Source organism: Mus musculus, chromosome 2 (assembly GCF_000001635.26).
Source record: "Mus musculus strain C57BL/6J chromosome 2, GRCm38.p6 C57BL/6J".
NCBI lineage: Eukaryota > Metazoa > Chordata > Mammalia > Rodentia > Muridae > Mus > Mus musculus.
The window spans coordinates 74,298,041-74,314,921 of record NC_000068.7 but is presented as its reverse complement, the minus strand read 5'-3'; the positions used below and the strand labels follow the sequence as shown (position 1 = coordinate 74,314,921).

The 16,881-nt window shown below is 40.6% G+C and overlaps 1 long non-coding RNA gene across 1 annotated transcript; it reads left to right on the top strand.

Annotated features, from left to right (window-relative positions):
* Positions 1-7,204: 7,204 nt before the first annotated feature.
* 4930441J16Rik (RIKEN cDNA 4930441J16 gene) lies at positions 7,205-15,982 on the top strand. The gene is made up of 5 exons (NR_040501.1): positions 7,205-7,253; positions 7,668-7,745; positions 10,594-10,732; positions 14,403-14,515; positions 15,846-15,982. It is a non-coding gene; the product is annotated as an RIKEN cDNA 4930441J16 gene (long non-coding RNA).
* The last annotated feature ends 899 nt before the right edge of the window (positions 15,983-16,881 follow it).

The window sequence follows — 16,881 nt, the reverse complement described above, 5'->3', positions numbered from 1 at the left end:
AGTCTTACTCCCATCTGCAAGTGAAGATTCATAGCAACTATTCCATGAAGCCTGTGGATTTAAGATGAGGAAACAAGAAGAAAATGCTGCCATTTTCCTTTGAACAATCATGTTGATTTCTTCACCATATTTGAGATTTTGGTTTGTTGCTTTGTAGATGAAAATTGATTGCTACATCAGAATTCTTATACTGCTGTATTAATTTTCAAGAGTGGCCATGATAACATATCTCAGAGTGGGTGGCTTAAACAACAAGAATTTAATTCTTAGAGTAGGAAGCATGAAATCCAAGATTGGGGCATTTTCTGAGATCCCCTGCCTTCACTGGCATACACCCACCCATCTTCTCACTGCCTGTTCACTGTTCATGGTTAGTTCTCTGTGCATCCAGGCTCTTGTATTCTTCTTTTCCTCCTCCTCCTCCTCCTCCTCCTCCTCCTCCTCCTCCTCCTCCTCCTCCTCCTCCTCCTCCTCCTCTTACTCCTCCTCTTCCTCCTCTTCCTCCTCTTCTTCCTCCTCCTATTCCTTCTCTTCCTCCTTTTCCTCTTCCTCTTCTTCTCTGAGACAGGTCTCACTATGCATCCACAGTTAGCCTAGATCTTGCTATGTAGACTAGGCTGGTCTTGAAATCATGGAAATATGCTTGCCTCTGCCTCCTGGATACTGAGATTGTCCCACCACACCAGAGCAATTTCCTATAAAGGCACCACCAGTCAGATTGGATTAAGGCCCACCCTGGTGCTATCTTTTCCACTTAATTACCCATTAAAGACCCTGTTTCCAAATATAGTCATATTCTGGGTAACTGAAGGTTAGCACTTCAGCATTACGTATTTGGAGCAAATATTGTGTTGAGTTTCCTGTACTATAACAAATATCTGAGACAATGAAGACTGGAAACCATAGCCTGGGCTGAACCTTCTAAAGTCATAGCTGGAAATAAACCTTCTCTTTTTAAATTTGGGGGTAGGATGCTTATTACAGTTTATCCTAGTACCGGTGAAGTTAGAGTAAGCTAATTTTTTGACAATATGCTGGATCAGAAGCAGAATTAGATGAAAATGATGCAAAAATAAGAGGGGTCTACTTTAAAGAGTTCCTGTTGCTTTTTAGGAATATGGAGACCATTTTATGAATAAATGTATAGTATTTGATACTAGGAGCTCTAAAACAAGCTCAAAATCTCAAAGAAAGTTGGGTTTTGTACCAAGCTGGTGGTCAGAGATGCTATGCATGAGAAAAACACTCTTGGCCCAGTGGTGGTTTGGTAGTTTCTTTCAGTAGATAGAACATTGAAAGTTTTCTGAGCTCCTTTGTCTTGTTAGTGAGGCATGAGACCAATCTGAAACAATGACTGAGGAGTATACCTGAGGTTAGGAATACAGAAAAAAGAGAATCTTGGGGAAAGAGTGGGACGTTCTGAAAACTCATGTTTCACAGCTGGTATATTTTCCCAAAGAGAAGCTCTGAGCATGGAAGGATAACTACACATTTCCTTCCACCCACTCTGTTCACGTGAACCTTCTCTTCCTTCTGCCTCTGTCCCATTTCACGTTAACTAGCAGGGTCATCAATTGGTGCCCCAGATGCCAGGGCAAGCTTTAACTCAGTGGCTTCAGAGAATCTCAACTTGGGACAATTTGTCGGCTTGTAACATCCCATGGAATGAACTTTCTTATCACTTGTTAACTTCCAGGGCAAAGTTCACTACAAAACATCCCCACTGTGGATCTGTGACCAGGAGCTGTGGAAGTCCCATGCATACAAACACGTTAGCCTGTGCTCAAAATATGCTTATGGGGCAGATTCAGATATGATTAATGTCGGCACCAATGAGCATACATTAGTGGAATTTGCATATATAAATTTGAATAATGTCCAAGGACATCAAATGATTTCAGACTTAATAATTACAATAGCAAATATTTATTGAAATATCATGTACCTGACAGTGCTGTAGTAGACCTTTCACATACTGATTTAACTACTCTCCAAGGCAACTATGTAATTTAGATCCTGCTACCATGTTATAGAAAAGGCAACCAAGGCACACAAAAGTTTACTACCATATCCAAGTCCACAAGATGAACTCTTGGGAACAGAGCTGAGAAGCTGACTCTAGAGTCTATGCCTTTATCCTCTGTGGTATGTAGCCCTAGATGTTAACTACACTGGGATATTCCCTTGCTTGGGAAATTGGGAAGTTATATGGGAAACTGAAAGCTAAGTAACACATTGTCTCAGACGTGGCTTCTGGAGACTCACTCATTCAGAAGTATCCTTTGATAAGGAGGGTCTGAACAAAGTGTGAGCTTGTAAGACTTGGTTATTTCCTTCTGTAATCTTGAAGTCACTGATGCATGTGTGCCAGTAAACAACAAACACATTTCACCAAAGGCAAGTTTCTGGGTCTCAGAGTTGCAGTGACCAATGAGACGTAGGTTCTCTTCCCATGAGCATAGTGTTTGGGGTAAGGGACATATTTGATAACCCTGGGGGTAGAAGCTGGAGTTAGATAGTTTGGAAAGGAGCCTGGAGTAGAAATTCTGAGAAAGGGCATCAGAACTGAAGATAGATGGTAAATAGAACTTCACCCTTGTGTAAGGTGGGAAGTGTTGGTCAAGACATGGAGGAATGGACACTATTGCTCTTGTCTAGAGCATGAGGGCATGCGATGTTGACTGATAACTCCTGAGGTTGGGCTTAAACTCAGTCATCATGGGATGCAACAGGGTCAGCTATGAAGACAGTTCTTCAATGACATCTTGCTTTTCATAGCCAGATGGGGCAGGTACATTTGTTTCACCTGGAATGTGACTAATTGTGAAGAACACTCATCATTTTAGGAATGGTGTTTGGCTAACACAGAGAAAGCATCTCTCTTGATGCACAGCCCCTTCCTACCATTCACATATTTGCTACCTGTTTTCTAACACCTGGAAACTCTAGAGATGGAGGTTTGTTTTCATTATATATAGGATATTGAGTTTTGCAAGTTACTTAAACTTGACCACACAAGGTGTAGGAAGAGTCTTCTTGAGAGTTGGTTTTGATAAAATATAGAGGGATGTGAAAAAGAATGAGGAACACGCAGAGTGAGGGCACTTGGAAGGAATGGAGCAGTGGTGTTTAGGAGTCTGTTACAGGAAGGGCAATGTGCTTCAGGATCCAGTTGGGGAAGATGCAGATTTCCAGAGATACCGTGCACAGAGGTCCACCTAGAAGTTGCAACCCGTATGCTGAGATCCCCTTTGCTTGTGTGTATGTGTGTGTGTGGGGGGGGGGGCGGTTGTCACAGATCAGATATCCAGCATGTTAGATTACAACTCATAACTAGCAAAATTATAGTAATGAAGTAGCAACAAAAATAATTTTATGGTTGGGGGTCACCACAACATGAAGAATTATATTAAAGGCTTGCAGCATTAGGCAGGTTGTGAACCACTGGTTGGTGGACTGTCCACCAGACAAGCTTCATCATTTGCTTCTGATGCTGCCTAAAGTCTACCCAGGACAAAAGAGAGCACAGAGCTGTGCCTGTAGAGCTTTGGCTGGATATTTGAAATGTTCATCCTTTAAGTTCTTCCTTGTATACCAGTCAGAAGCAAACACATAAGAACAATGTATCATCCAGCCTAAAAACTAGGTCTGTGCTTTAGTTAGGGACTTACAAATTTCCCTCCTTTTATCTGTGTCTTTTTTAAGATGTCTTTTCTGTCATCTGCTCCAAAGTGGTTTAGAAATAATACAGGCGTGTCTTTCAAAAACACATTATGTAACAAATAGTTCTAAGGACTTGCCTGCTTAGGTGTCTGAAAGTGAAGCTGTAGTTATGGCAATACATTTTGCCTTGATTGCTCTGTGGCTCGGGCCGAGCAGTATGCCATGTGACCATGGTGACAGGCATTCATTCATAATTTGATGACTTCTCCACCTAGAATCTGGCAGCCTGACAGCCAGCACCTGCTCAAAACCAGCAATGAGCAAGGAGTCCCTTAGCAGTGAGGGGAGGATGTGGGCATAAGGACATCTTGTCTCACTCAATATTCTTTTTGTCTTGTCCAAGCATGTAAAATTTAGGCTAAAACCTTTAGGTTGACCATAAAAATGAGTCAAGGACCTCATCATTCTGTTCAAAGCTCCTGGAGTTGCCTGGAGAAGCCATCTATTTTCCACAGCTTTGCAGAGGTATAAAGATGAATAGGTTGTAAAAAAAAAATCTTACCATTTATTGTTACAGGATCTGTAAAATGTTCAATGTGCAAATTCACTGTGGAGAAATCTACACTTAGGAGCTCACTGGCTACAGAGTCTATCTGAATTAGTGAGACTTAGTGAGAAACCCTGTATCAAAAATAAAGTAGAAGGTAATTGAGGAAGTCATTGGATGCTGGCCTCTGGTCTCTACACACCTATGCACACATACCATAGCACACAGGTGCATGTATAGGTGCATCTACACACACACACAAATAAAGGAAAGTTTAGGTCTGTGTATATTGATCTAGAAGGGTACCTATTCATATTGTTATAATTTAAAACCATTGACAAAAAGTGTATTGTATGAACCCATTTGTATACAAATATGCACTTATATACTTGTAATTTCTTTGTGAGACTTGAGACACCTAGGGAGAAGTCCAAGTCAATTTTCACTTTTGTTAAAGGTTAATGTGGGAAGAATTGTTTGATGTGTTATTGTGAGCATGTATGTATGAAATACAGTACTGCGAAAACCTTCTTAATCATTTAGGATTTGTTGAGAAATAAATAAGGCAATATTTGTGAGTGCTTATTACAATCGCCAGTATTCAGTATGTATCTAGAAAATGCAGCCAGTGTTTGATGGCTTTCCCCCTCTGGCCTTGCCTTCCTTTTACTGGCTTTATTTCATTTTATGCTCCAGATGTTCAGGAGTCTGGATTCAGCATGCTTTCTTCCCATCACCCTCAGAACTCAACACACATAGTTCCCTGTCTCACTCCAGTGCCCTCTCTTTCACCTGGTTCAGCTCTACAACCTTCAAGTTTGACCTGCAAGACAAGGCAAGATCTGTCTCTTCTGGGCTGTCCCACAATGTTGAATTTGTTATCCTGTTGGGACAATCCGCCTAGCTATGTCCTTGCACGCTTGGCTACGAATCCAGAGCCATGGGATGGGGACTAAGATTGGCAGAGTGGCTGAGTGAAGAAGGTACCAATGTCCCTGTGCCAGTGTAGGAAGACACAGAGTCAATGCCTCACCCCTCACAGCTGGGAGTCAGGCCAGCACTGTCCAGCTGCAAGCTTTGTATTTCAGCTTCTGCTTGGGTCATCTAGGTGTAGCCATTTTGTTTCTCAGGTTTTTGAAAATTGGAAATCGAGTAAGGTGCTAGTGGTTTTTAAATGATTAATTTGTTCAGATTACCATATATTGCCCCTCTAATTTGGAAGTTATTAACTGGTGAGAACAGTTAATAATACTCTATTATTTCTCTGCATAAGAACAGGAAACTCACTGAAGCCAATGTCAGATAAAGCAATTGAGAACAGACTCTGCAGGTTGCAAACCCTGAGCCCTGCTCGGCTGATGGTGATCACAGCTGTAACATTAACAGGTGACAGCAGCCCTTAACAGCCAAGAGCTTCAAGAAAGGGACACTGGATTTCTCACATGGATGTAAATCGAATACATGTTAAGAATTTCCCTAAACTCAACAGTCAGTGAGAAAATGCAGGCATACATTATGACTGATTTTTAAAAGACTCTAAAGAGCATGTCTGTTTAAATGACAAGCATGGGGATGAATGTGAAGAAGGAGGCAGAACTATGTTGTCTCCCGTGGGGTTAGGGCATGTGATGAGCAACTGAACATCTCAGCAAGATAGAATTGGCAAGTGTGCAGACAAGCAACCGGTATGACCAGGTTCCCATAACTCCCACAGTTGTAGATATATAACCTGGGAAGGTGTCCTTAGAATCTAAGCAATTACTCACTTACTCTATCCAAACAGAAGATGTTGCTATAGTCTGCTCTGCTCCCAGCATGCTGTGTTTCTGTGAGTATCAATGCCTCCTAGACACCTCAATGTTCTTTGTGTATGATGTCATTTCACACACTCAGTCTTCACAACGTGAATATGAGGTCGGTATACAGTAGAATTGGCAGCTTAGAAATGTTGTCTTCCAAGAGTCTCTTAGCAAATTGACACTCACAGTGGTGTCTCTTCTCTTCCTCAACTCAGAAGTGATGTCTCTTTCTGCTCTGCTGTCCTCTCTCTGTTTCTCTTTCCAGGAGTTTCACTTTCCACCCTACCTCTGCCCATTGATTGCAGTTTTCTCTCACTTCTTGTTCAAGGTCTCACCCTGCCCATCCCTTACCATGTAACATTCTGAGATACTCTTTATTGGTAGCTCCCCATCTCCCCTGGAAGAGGGACACTGTCTCTGTGTGCGCCAGCCACCTTCAGTTCTCCCAGAGAATGGATTCTCAGCCAACAGAGAAACTCACTGTTGCAAGGATGAAGCATGGGCTACTGGCTGGTCCCACCAGAAAGACACTGGTCCTTCTCCATTGAGACAAATCTTTCTCTACAGTGTGGCTTGGTTCTCCCTGTTGTCTTCAGACAGTTGTCTACAGTCCTTTCCTGTTTAAGCTTTTCCCAGGGGCTCTAAGCACAGAGCTATGGCAAGCAAGAGGAAACTGGTTTCTGTGTGTTTTAAAATCTATCATTCAAGAAAGCATATATATATATATATATTACATATAGATATATACACACATATATATTCTTTCAATATATTGATATATTTCTATATATTGATATATTTTTCTATATATATGTGTGTGTATGTATATATAAAAGACACATAAAAAGAAGTCCCCAAAGTATTGATTTCTAGCATCTTAAAACATAACCAGCTTTATTATTTATATCAGTGGAAGATGATGAATATAGGAAACTCTCCAGAAGTCTAATTTATAAAGTCGGTTTATCTTTGCATGTTTTGATTCAGTGCTTTCCTTCATCCTGAAGGATGAAAAATGAACAGGGTTTGACTGCCGTCTTAACAATAGGCAAATTCTCTGTAAGAAATAAGAGAAACATCTACACTGAAGTTTGTCAAAATGGGTCATCTGTAAGTGGAAAGTGTGGCTCAGTGATAGGCGCCTGCCTAGCATCTATGACCCATTGGGTTCTATTCCCAGCATCCTCAGTGGGTAGTCGGGGGATACAATCCTCTGAAACTGGTACTCACTCTGGAAGTGTCAAGTGAGTCTTGTATTCCTGGGATGAACCCTGCTTGTTTGTAGTATAATATTCTTTTCCTATTGTTGTTCTGTGCAATTTGCTAAAATTTTATTTAGAACTTTTGTATCTATGTTTAGGGGGGACACTAACTGTTTATTTTTTCTTACATTGTTGTTTTGATAGCAAGGTAATCCTGGTCTCATAGAATGAAAGGGGGAGGTGTTTTCTCATCTTTTGGTTTTCTGTAAGAGTTTGGGAAGAATTCATTATTTCCCCCTTAACTGGTAGAGTTTATTAGTGAGGTTACCTGAGCCTCAAAGTTTCCTTAGGAAAGGGTCTGATCCCAAATTCAATTTCTGTGACAGTTATAGACTGTTCAGATAGCCCTTCTTAGTGAGCATTAATACTCTCATGTCTTTACTGTGTTCATTTTAGGCCTGTGAGATTGCTCAGTGGGTAAAGGTGCGTGCTACCAACCCTGAGGATCAGAGTCGGATCTCCAAGGCTCACATGGTAAAAGAGTAGAAACAACTCCTGTTAGATTGTCCTCTGAATGTCACAGGCATGCTGTGGCCTGTGAGCACACACAAGTAGACACACACTACATAAATACATGGAATAAAATTTATAAAATAAATTTGTCTTTTAATCTAAATAATTAAATTATTTGTTAAACAAATCTTTATCTGATTCCTTTATTATCCTTTAAATGCTGTTAGAGAGATGGTTAGTGGTTAAGACCACATCCTGCTTGTGCAAAGGACCTTATTTCAAATACCAGTATCTACATGATACAACTCACAACCATTATAACTCTAGCTCCAGGGGATCTGATGCTTCTGGCCTCTGCAGGTACCAGAACACATGTTCACATCCTTACACACACACACACACACACAAACACACACACACACACACACACACACACACACTAAAATAAAACTTTTTAAAACATCTGTAGGTTCTGTGCTTATGCTATATCTTGTTATTTTTAAATTACTATTTGTCCTTTGAGAATTCCATACATGCAATGTATTTTAATCACATCCATCACATCTATCTCCTACTTCCTTCCTCTGACTCCTCTGACATCCCACGCCCATCCCAACTTCAAATACTCTTTCTTCTTCTTTTTTTTTATAAGCCACTAAGTCCAATCAGTGCTGCTGGTACGTGCACGGGGTGGAGTTATCTACTGGCACGTGGACAATACGGGTGGCCTCCTAAGAAAAGTGATTCTCCCTGCCCCCGTCGACAGCCATTCAAGCCCACAGCCCCTCTGCTCGACAGCTAGGGATTCGGCCTCCTCTGCTCTTCACTCACTGGGGGGATGGGGGGGGGAATTATGACTGGACTGATCTTACATGGGTCTTGTGCAAGCTAACCACAGCCACTGTGGGCCCATATATGCCATAGGCATGTCATGTTCTGAAGTTTCTAACTTTCCAAGTTCTTTTTTATTTATTTATATTTTTGTAAATTCCAAGTTGTAAAAGAAATGCAAAGGATATTCTAGAACATTATCCAGTCTATGACTGGAGAAGTCACTAGAACAATCTGCATCATTAGAAAATTTCAAGATGGAAGACACCTAGTGACTGCTTATTAAAAAAAAAAAAAAACCCTAGCATTTTAAATTTTTTTTAAGTTTCGTTTTCCATTATGTGTCTGCATTTGGGCCTGAACATGTATGTGCAGTACTCACAGATGCCAGGAGAGGGCGTTGGATACTGTGGAGCTAAAGTTACAGGCAGTTGTGACCTGCTTAACGTGGGTGCTGGGACTCGAACTCTGGTCCTCTGTCAGAGCTGTATAGGATCTTAACCACTGAGCCATCTCTCTAGCCCCTACAGGTTAATTTTGCTTCTAACATACTTTATTAGTCCTGACATTTTTTTAAACCTCAACTCTTGATATATTATTTTTGAGAAAGACATAATGGTTCCTTTCCAAACCAATCTTTAGCTAAAAGATTGAACATTTTTCAACTTCCATATTACAATTATGATTTCAAGCTTCAATCGTACTTCCTTAATGTAAAGCTCGGGAAATTGAAAAATAAGCCACCTCATTTCCAGCTTCTACATTTATACCACATCTGTTCTCTTACTTAGATACATAACATAATATCCAATCCAGCTCCTTAAACTTATTATGAATATAATTGATGTGCTTGTGTTTTTCCTCCACACGTGCAAATAGTCACATTTGACTTGGTGTTCAAAATTACATTTTAAAAACACTTTAGAAGATTCTTGTATTTTATTTTTTATGATACCCCATGATTTCTGCAGCTTTATTTTAAAGTTGATATAAAAATGGGTGGATAAAAGATATTGATTACCAGTAATAAAAGTTCATATATTTTACTGTCTTGGAATGCATAAAAGCAGGGTAATTGGCTTGGGCCTTTATTTTCATTTTCCACATCCTGAGATTTTTGCACACACAGAAACACACACACACACACACACATGCATGCACACACACACATATGCACACATGCATGTCATTTTTCATTCTAATGCTTTTTCTCTAAATGCTAGTTGTCCTCACTTGCAGCAAAACATCCTATCACTGGTGTTACACCCCTGCATGTACCCAGATGAGCCACTCAGCACAATTCACTTTGGATTGTTTCTACTTGGTGCACTGACTACCCTGTGCCCGTCTTATTGTGCCCAACAGACAGAAGCCCTAAGAGGCTTGATGGGAGACCCACACGTAGATCTAGTTTTCTTACCTTTTCTATTTTTTGTCCCTTTGTTTCCCTCCTGTCCTCCCTCGTTTTTTTCCCATCTTTATTTCCTTCTCCTTTGTTCACAGAATGAGACACTGAGACAGAAGAGATGTCTATTACACAGTTACTGAGACTGGATTTGCTGGGTGTAAACCCAACATATCTCTATCATATATGGGCACAGTTGGAGATGAGAGAGTGTGTGGTTTAGGTACAGGGTAGCGGCCAAAGATTCTTTCTTCTTTACACCTTGCTGTGGCTTTTCCAAACCTTTGCATCTTGGAAGGCAGCCTAGGACCAGCTGGGTCAGTCTTCTCCAAGGCACAGCCCCACCCTTGACCTGACTTCTTGACCCTTACAGGAATGAGGTCCTCACGTCCTTACAAGAAAGGTGCTTGCCTAGTTTCAGTTGCTTGTGTTGGGTTGAGATTTGCCTGTCCCTGACTCCCATGTCTGATAGGAACCCACAAACAAGTGCCACCTTTTCCTGACAAGGGAGAGAGCAGATCTATGAGAATATCTACCATGACCCCCCTCCCCTGCCAGTTCTCTTCCATGTTCTGTTGGTGACAGCCTTACTGCTATGTTTATGCTGTGTTTTATCCATATGCATCTTAAAAGGTACGGTGAAATGAGAGACAACCCTGGACAAGGAACAGTAGGACAGTCACAGTGCCTAAGCCAAAGGGCTATGTAAGTGGAGACTCAGAGTGAAGACACTGGAGAGACCCTGACATCCTTATTCTGACTCTTCCCTGGGGTAAGCCATCTAGCTGCCTATTCTCCACATCAATTTTTGGTTTATAAAATGCTGTCAATAGAAATAAGTGAAATAATGTTTGTAATTTGGAACAATGCCTGCTATATAAAGCTATGTGCTACTTGTCAGCATATTGATATCCTCAGCAGTCAAATAACACCATTAGTTCATTATAAACTCTTAATCAAATAAGACCATGACCATTTATATCTGATCTATCAGAAATCAATGACTTTTCTCTCATTCCCATGTGTAATGTGTATATGGGACCCTGAATGAAGGACCACCTGACTTATTTTAGAATGCTAATTTACTGAGTCTTGGTGTCAGCAGCATCACAAGCCTAGCTTAGGGTCATTTATCTCGTCCATCACAGTACAAGGTAAGTAATCTATTTTTCTGGAATTAAGATGGTCCCTTTGCAGAGACTCTATGCTGACTCACCACTGAGAACTGGTGACATGTGGAGACTGGTTTGGCATGACTACTTTATAAAGTACATTTTGTTGTCTTCTTCTCAAGTCTCTTAAACTTCTAATGAATCACGTGACATGTGTGGGGTGGGGGGACTGGGTACGGTATGTGCGGTTACTATTATTACTGAGCCACCAGAACCCATCTAACTGTTTACGGACAGAAAGTGTTTGCTCTCTGGTGTGGCTGAATTTATCACCATGAAACTAATCATAGACATATAAACATACTTTTCTTTTGTTTCAAAACTCTTCTGTTTCTTTGCAGTAAACAATTTCTCATCACAAATAGTCGAATGAACAAGCAAATAAATCAACAAATAAAAATGAAAACCATACAGAAAAGCACCCATGGAGACCCCTGGTTATTTTGGAGGGATAAATAAAGGAAGTAGGGAATGGACAATGAAAATCGGGTTTGCTCTGCCCTGCCCCAGTGTCCTCTCGATGCATTGTATTCCGTTCTCTTTCTTTCTGAGGGACGCCCTGCTCTTCCAGGTGAGGCCTGACTGAGCCTTCCCTTGGCTTCACAAGGAGCCTCAGATGTTTGACCTAACCAACCTCCAAGTCTTTGGAGGTTTGTCCATCATAAATTTGCAGTAATTGTTTTGACATTGTTGACCTCTCAAAACATGAAAAGTAGGGCCCGAACAATGAGCAGGCTGTAATTTCATTAGGGGTTTGTTACATTTCAAAAGGGAATACAATTTTTTATGAAAAACAAAAGGAACCTTGTCATACTCTATTAAAGCGGTCTCTTAGCTGAAAATTGCCCGAGGACTTACAGGCTCCTAATTGCAACACTCTACCTCAGGTTTCATGTAATTTAAACGAATGAGTCTTGTAGCGAATGTCTCCTGTTTAAATTACTCAATGTCTCTTTCTTAAATTGCTCAAACTTAGTATTTTGACCTCCTTTCTTCAAGAGTTCAGTTCTGAGAACAGAAAATTCTGGGGGCTGAGGGGAGAATGTTTATATCTAAGGAAGTTAGCAAATGATTCATTTTTAAAGACACTAACTAGTTCACAATCTTTATTAAAAATGCCACACTGTTTGCGTAGAAGGAGGAAAAGGAATGTGTAGGCACGGGAGGGTTTTCTTCCCTTGCGTATTTCTCAGGGACGTAAGAAAGTACTTATTACAGCAACCCGAAAATCGGGTCTGAGGGCTGGTGCACAGCTAGCTGTGTATGAAGGGAGTAAATTGCCAGATTGTAAACACAGCTTGAGTCGCTTCTTTCTTGACGTTTGAACTAACTTAAGTCCCCTCGGGATCTGACTTGAGTTTTGGCAAACTACAGCTTTAAGTTTTGAGAGATGAAAAAGAGAAAAGAAAAGAAAAAAGAAGAAGATATCACCTAACAATGTCTCCTCTTTAGGCAAGTTGTTGTGAAGTTGGTCATCTTAATGACGTGTGGTAAAAGAGCTGAGGAGAGACAGATGACGTCACCTGGCCCTTTCTGAGATATTGGATGGTGATGAACTTGTGGCATTTAGAAAGGGCTCTCTGAGCTTAGTCAGACTGGGATTCGAGCAAGCATGGGGGTGGAAGCAGAGAAACTGCTGGTAGTTATTAACTTCCTGGTTATCTCTGAAACTGGGTAAAGAGATTATAAGGGAAGAGAGAAGGGGAGAGAGGTCCAAGGAGGAGAAAGGAGCAGGGAAGAGAGGAGGAGTCGGGATTTCTCAGTTTACAGTCTTCTGTACGTTTTAGGGTCTACTGGTTATTTTATCATGCAAACCTTTACTTACACCACCAAGTCCACCTCATGTCATGGTGAGTCTCACTAGCTGCATTAATATCGTGAAAAAAAAATGTACTGGGGTACGTGCCTGTGACTCTACCGCTTAGGAAACTGAGCTGGGTAGATCATTAGCTCCAGGACACCCTAGGTTGTCCAGTGAGGCCCCATCTCAGCAGGCGGAGGAGGAAGAGGAGGAAGAGGAGGAAGAGGAGGAAGAGGAGGAAGAGGAGGAAGAGGAGGAAGAGGAGGAAGAGGAGGAAGAGGAGGGAGAGGAGGGAGAGGAGGAGGAGCAGGGGGAGGAGCAGGAGGAGTAGAAAGAAATAAATTTTTTTTAAATGATGTTAGGTCAAGTCCACTAGTAAATAATAATATTTTAATGTGATATTTTTGTATTAACAAATATTTCAGCAAGAGTTCGACATGTACATGGCAAGAATCTAAATTTCTTACATGTACCAATTAATTTAGTCCCCATAGCAACCTCGTAAAATAGGGATTTTTTGCTATCCTCACATTTGAGGTGGAGAAGCTAAGGCATGGGCAAGTTTACAAACTGGTGTAGTCGACACAGCTCTGAGGTCAATGGGACTGAAACAGTTTGCCCTTTCTGCAGCATGAGTCTGGATTTTTAAAGACGTGTGGTCAGTCATTCTCTGGAACTGAACGTCATTTCCATCCCAGACGGACTCCACTAGAGTCATGTCCTGCTGTGTCGCCCTGGTGGTGACAGTAATTAACAGCCATGTCTGCATGAAGGACAGTGGTGAAGACCGTAGCTTTCTCATTGTCTGTGGAGAACTGAGACAACAGCAAAAAAAAAAAAAAAAAAAAAAAAAAAAAAAAAAAAAAAAAAAAAACCCCACAGGGCAGACTTGTGAAAGACGAATAGAATGTGTGTTTTATCTGCTCATTTGTTCATCTACCAAATTCTCACAGAAGGTATCTCATGTGCACCTGGCATCCTCTTCTCTCCACCGTAAACAAGCCAGGCCCTTCCTGCATCGCTTGGGTGTCTCAGATACTTTCCTCTCTAGGAACTCTTCCCCACCCACCCTCTTCTGGGGTTAAAAAAAAAAAAAAAAAGAAAGAAAAGAAAAGAAGAAAAAAGGTGAAAGGTGTTCCACACAGTCTACCTGTAAGAGCAGGGAGACGAAAGTTCCTGAGGTTATTTCAAAACCATACAAAGACATCCACGCACGGAACGCACGGCCCTGAATGTGCTCATCGTGTCCTCAACTACCAAGCTGCATAAGGACTTGCATTAAAACTGATGGTGGGGGAGGGGAAGCAGAGACGGAGACACAGTTCTTGAATTAAATGGATCCTCTCTAGGGGTGTGCACTTAAGGATGTAGTCAGCACAGCGTTTCGGTGTCTTTAGATCTTAGGAATGTATTTCAAGATTAATTATAAAATGAATTCTTTAAAATGGAAAAATACATCCATTTCCTAGTACTCCTGACAGCAGAGTGGTTAAGAAAAGTCTTGAAGCAAGCAGTTCAGTGGCTGGACCGCCACCTACTGGTCATTGTTAGCCACAACTGAGCCGTAGCTTAGGAAAAGAAGGTAAGAAAAAAATGCCTCGGGCAAGCCCTCTTTCTAAAGAAAATATTTTAATGCTTACACTGTGGTGAAATGAATGTTTTAAAGGATTAAGAGGATATGATTAGTGTCATTTCAAATTCCTCTACATGTTTTGGTAGTTTATGGAGGTCACACTGCTTAAGATACAAGTTTCACAGTGTTCCAAAAATGTATATATATGCAGGCCGTTTCAATCAGGTCAAACAGAGCACCGTCGCGGAAATTTATGAAAATGTATCCCAAACACAAACGCACCAACCTGAAGGTGTCAGCTTGCAACTCCAGTGTCCAATGTCCAGAAAAGAGAGAAGGTCTTTGTCCTCACACCTTTCTGTTTAAGAAGCTTTTGCAGATTTTAAAAATATATACATTCAAATATATACATTCAAATAAGGAGATCAAGTCAAGAACATCCCCAGTCATTTCTGAAGGACCCTGAACTGGCAGAAACCTGTTCAGTTAACACCGAGTTTAACATCTGTCAAATGCTCACAGTTCAGGAAGACGTGTGATTTTTTTCCATGTTTCTCCTAAATAACTGAATTCCTCATTGTCGAGTGATAGTGCATTCTTACAAATGACAATGTTCCCTACTGCTTAAATGTAGAATCCTGGTGGAAACTTCACAAATGTTATGGAGTCCTTCGTTTCTAAATGGCACTTCTTTAAGTCTTTGTGCTAAATTATACATGTAAGGAAAAATTGCAGAGTGTTTATCATTGTTGGTAGGATGCATAAATGTATATGCTTTTGCAATTTCACATGAGTTTATAGATTTTTTTCACTCATACTAACATGTGACTTTATTTATTATGTTTTTAGGGCATAAGGGAAAATCAACCTAGACTAGTTGGGTTTTATTAAACTATGCTTCCTACTAACGCTATGCTATAGCTTTCAGTATTAAACTATGTCAGTGAATTCTAACAACCCAGCCATTCTCAGCTAACATGTCTCTTTTCCTTCCAGGGCAAGGTAGGTTTAGAGAATACCACCTTCATTTGTTAAGATAATCTCTTCACAAAAGAAGACTAAAACTCCATTTTATTTTTTGTGATAATAGCATTTTTCCCTGTACATAAAAAGCCTTAGCAGATTTAAAATCACCATGATTAGACCCACCCATGCCCAGTCTTGAGATAAACATATTGTTTAGAATGTTTTTCTTTATGATATCAGTCACACAGGTATAAAACTAGAGGTCTGTGTTTGCCTTTATTTACAGCTACACTGATAAGATTTATAGAGATAGTATAAAATGATATTAAGCAACAGGAGTAAAGTTGATCAAATATTCACTTTCTATTTACAGCTTTTTTCCTTAGGTGAGTCCATTCAATAATGACATTAAACCAAAGCCAAAGAAAAATAACTTTACCTAAAAATACGGATGAAGAACCGAACCAAATAAAATTAAGCTGATCTCTTAATAAATGTCTGTTTATTGTTTTAAATTCTGCGTTTTTTTTCCTACTTTTCTGAATCATGCTGACGACGCATCTTAGAATACAAGCATATATAATAACTTGGACACAACCATTTTTATTTCTTTTGTGTGTCATTACTGAGAGATTGAAGCAAGCCTCACCTAAGTGTAGTGATGCAAAAATAATCGTATCCCAGTCTGGCTGCGCAAGAGCGGAGGCAAACAAGAGCCTCATATTAAAGTGCTTCTAGGTAGCTGACATGACACATCTAGCCAGACGTAAATAATGACAGACGGAAACTATCATAAGGTCTGTGAAGCATCAACATACCGCTATCATTTTCTCTCTAACCTTGCCTTGCTAGCAGCTCTCCGCCTTCCAGGCCGAGAGATCATTTAAAAAGCAAATCCTAATGACCCTGCCTAGTGTAACAACCGTCCGTCCCGGAGAGTGGCATCAATTTAACTCAGTTTGGGAACTCAGAGGAACAGCTATTGTTGACTCAAACACCCTAAACTCCAGTTCTCCACAGATCAATCCCCGCCCCCACAGTCTCCCCTTTTCCTGTTGCTATTTCCAAGCCTTAAGAAGAGATCATCCTTGCAGGTGGGGAAATGGCTCATCGCAGTTATTCACTTGGCATTCCGTATGTCATCTCTAAGATGTCACCTAGATTTTAGGACCAGCTCATTTGGTACAAAATGCTTTAAGTTTCCCCCTCCTTTTTTTTCATGTGGCATACATTATTTCCTGTATATTATGTATGCACAGGGTAACCGTGGATAAATAACATCCCTGTGTCCCTGTAGCTTAAGCGTAACACGGTTATGGTTCAGATAAACACGTCTGTACATGGCTGCCATAATCAATGTGGAATGGCAGAACAATTTTGCAGATGCATTCCTGGGAAGAGGGAAAAAA